The sequence below is a fragment of the Cornus florida genome, unplaced genomic scaffold (genome assembly GCF_030987335.1).
Source record: "Cornus florida cultivar Cherokee Brave unplaced genomic scaffold, ASM3098733v1 CherokeeBrave_3.0.0_Hap2_Chr07, whole genome shotgun sequence".
Classification (NCBI taxonomy): Eukaryota; Viridiplantae; Streptophyta; class Magnoliopsida; order Cornales; family Cornaceae; genus Cornus; species Cornus florida.
In genome coordinates this window covers 37,687,192-37,690,883 of record NW_026775577.1, presented here as the reverse complement: position 1 = coordinate 37,690,883, position 3,692 = coordinate 37,687,192, and the positions used below count along the sequence as shown (strand labels likewise).

General features: G+C 38.2%; 1 pseudogene; it reads right to left on the bottom strand.

Moving 5' to 3' along the window:
• Positions 1-835: 835 nt before the first annotated feature.
• Positions 836-934, bottom strand: LOC132267946 (small nucleolar RNA R71; annotated as a pseudogene).
• Positions 935-3,692: the final 2,758 nt, after the last annotated feature.

Below are 3,692 nucleotides of genomic sequence, written 5' to 3'. Positions count from 1 at the left end.
TATGGGAGTATGAATTTAATGTTTGTGGAAGAAGTCTAATTGCATTGTTGTGAAGGCATAGTGTTTTGTCATTCTTTGTGTTTGTTGTGTTTTGTATTGTGCATGCATGGGCGTCGTTCATTGAGACCAACTCTTGCCCCTCTTGATTTGCATCTTGAATCTATCGTTAGAAATCCTAGGGAAGAGGAAGTTCAAATACAGCCAATCTTTCAATGGATGACCATAATGATGACCATATTGAAGACATTGGTCACATAGACCAACAAGGTATCCTTCATCCCAATGTGCATAATGAGAACATACAAGTACCATTAGGCATGCCTAGGCCATTCATTTACCAACCACCACAACAACAAGGCCAAGTTCCGTATGGAATGCCAAGGCCAATGTATGCTCCACAACCTCCCGTCATTAATCAAGGAATTCATAACCAAGGTGGTCATGTTATACCTCAACTAGCTAATCCACCTCTTGCTTTAAGAGATCACTATGTGCCTAATGAATACAATGCACCCACATACATTCAATTACCACCATTTAGAGCATATCATTATGAAATTAAAGCACAAACTATTCAAATGCTTCCTAACTTTCATGGACTTCCAAGTAAAGAACCTTACAAGCATTTGGATGAGTTTCTTGAAGTATGTTCCACCGTAAAATATACAGACATACCGAAAGAGGTTTTAAGACTCAAACTTTTTCCATTCACCTTAAAAGACAAAGCAAAGTATTGGTTTAACAATCTTAGGCCTTTTTCAATCACTTCTTGGGTAGAAATGCAACAAGAGTTCTTGAAGAAGTACTATCCGATTTCTAAGACCAATGCCATGAGGACCTCAATTCGAGAATTTTCACATGGGGATGGAGAAACATTTCATGAGGCATGGGAACGCTTCAATGAATTGCTTAGGAAGTGTCCACATCATGACATGCCCAAATGGCAATTAGTTCAATACTTCTTTGAGAGCTTATCGGACAACTATAAGGGTATGGTTGACGCTTCCATGGGTGGCTCTTACATTGATAGGCATGAGGATGACATGTGGCATCTTTATGAAAGCATGAGTGAAAATTCTTTGCATAGAACACTATCATCCAAGAATAGTAGAAATTCATAAAGTAGGAAGAGTGTAGGCTTACATCAAGTTGAACATTCAAATGAAATAGCCGTTGAAATAAAGTCTTTGTCTCAAAGGTTTGATCAATTTTTGATTAACCAAAACTTGGCGAACCAAGCATCTTCCTTCCCTAACCATTCTCATCGTGCATCAAATGAAACATGTATGACTTGTTCTAGTGTTCTTCATTCTACTTCTCATTGTCCTCGTAGACAAGTGCATAATGAACCTAATGAACAAGTCAATGCGGCTTTTGTAAACCAAGGGTGCAATCCTTATGGTACTCATTATAATCCAAGTTGGAGGAATCATCCGAGTTTCTCTTGGAAAAACCAAGGAGAAGACTTAAACCCTTCCCAAGGCGGTTTCCAAGGGAAATACATTCCACCTCCACTTCAAAACCAAGGATCCCAAGGTTATAGACCCTATCAATCACAAGGGAATCAATTTGCTAATTCTCATTTTCCTAACCAATCTTATTCCCAAGGAAACACTAGAAGTCCCGTCTTTGAAGAAAAAGTTTTAAATGCTTTGGGAACTCTTGAGGCTAACACACAATTACTTCATTCTCACTCTCAATCCATTGCTAAGCTAGAAACCCAAGTAGGGCAAATAGCAAGCACTCTTAATGTAAGAGAGAAGGAAAAGATGCCCATTAATGCCCCACTTAAACAACAATGTGTTTTGGAAACCCATTCCTCATCGGAAGGGCATACCATTGAACATGTTAATGCGGTGACTACCTTGCGGAGTGGTAGAGTTGTGGACAATCAAGTTGAAATATCCAATGAAGAGAGTGAACCGGTGCAACCTCAAGTTGTCACCCGTCTCATTTCACATCCCATTCCTCCTTCATTGCATACACATGATCTTACAAATGAGAAAGTTTTGAAATATATGTTTGAAAAAGAAGTTTTGAAAAATGATGTTGAAAAGGTTTTATTGAAAAATGATTTGAAAACTTTTTGTGTTAAAGAGAGTTCCAAAGAAAATTCTGAAAAAGTGTTTGAACCAAAGGTTCTATTTTCGAATGCCTTAAAATGATCCATTTCAAAAGATAAGCAAAAGGCAAAAACCAATGAAATCGTGGAAATGTTTAGGCAAGTGAAAGTTAACCTTCCACTATTGGATGCAATCAAGTAAATTCCAGCTTATGCCAAATTCTTGAAAGATTTGTGCACCCAAAAGCGGAAGAACAAGAGCCAAGCACCAAGAAAAGTGGTTTTGACCGAGCAAGTAAGCTCAATTTTGCAATATAACACTCTTCCAAAGTTTAAGGACCCTGGTTCACCCACTACATCATGCATCATTGGTGATCATATCATTAATCGGGTATTTCTTGACTTAGGAGCAAGTGTTAACCTTCTTCCATATTCGGTTTATGTTAAATTGGGCCTAGGTGAATTAAAACCGACGTCGGTAGTTTTGCATTGAGGATGTTTTGATCAAGATTGATAAATTTTTCTTCCTGGTTGATTTCTTTGTCATTGACATGAAACCGGTTTCTAATCTTAAGAGCCAAATTCCCGTTATCCTTGGCTGTCCTTTCTTGGCAACCACTAATTCCAGCATCAATTGTAGAACAGGGGTGATGAAGATTTCATTTGGCCACATGAAGGTAAAGTTGAATATCTTTAATCCCACACCCAATTCACTTGACAAGTATGAAAGAGAGGTCAATGTTGTAGAAAAATGTCATGATCTTCATTGCTAAGGAAATGAGCTTTTGTGTAAAACCAAAACTTCCAAAGGATCATCTTCAACCTTGCATTCTTAAAGTGTTGTTTCAAATTCTTGCTTTGAAAAGGCATAGAAGCCCAAAGGTTTTAATTGCATAGACAAATGATCAAAAGCTTCTTTTGAGCTTGATCCAACACGTTCTTCAAAGGACCATTTGTTGGGTGGAGTTCAAAGCATTTATCACCCCAATAAGGAGGGGATGCATCACAAGATCTTTGACCCGGGCTAAAAGAGCTCAACGTCTTGCTTAAGACATTAAAGACTAGAAAAGGCATTCGTAGGGTGTCAAAACCCTATTCCTCCCCCATTTCTATCTTTCATTTTGTTTCTTGCGAAGTCTAGACACTTGTTTTAGGTTGACATGCATTGAAAGGAACTTTGGTGAGGATTGCATAAGCTTTTATGTCATAATTAAGCATTTGGCAAAGTTCGATCGATCTCACATTGGAGTTCGATCGATCGAATTGTGGATTGCACTCCAACACTTAGAAAATTTTTTGACCTGCAGAAACTTGCATCCAAATCACCTTTCTGTCCCATAGTTCGAACCAACTCCAAGATCGATCAAGAGACCTTCGATCGATCCAACTTCCAAGTTTGATCTATCTCAGGACTCAACACTTAGAAAAATTTTTGAGCCTGCATAAACCTGCATATTTTAGCTTTTTGTTTGATCGTTCGAAACATTCCAAGATCGATCTAAAAGTTCTTCAATCGATCCAACTTTTCAGTTCGATCGATCTCATGTTCCAACACTAAGCCAAATTTTTGAACCAAAAACCTGCATATTTTTGCTCTCTGTCTGATCGATCGAACTCTTGTTTCGATCGA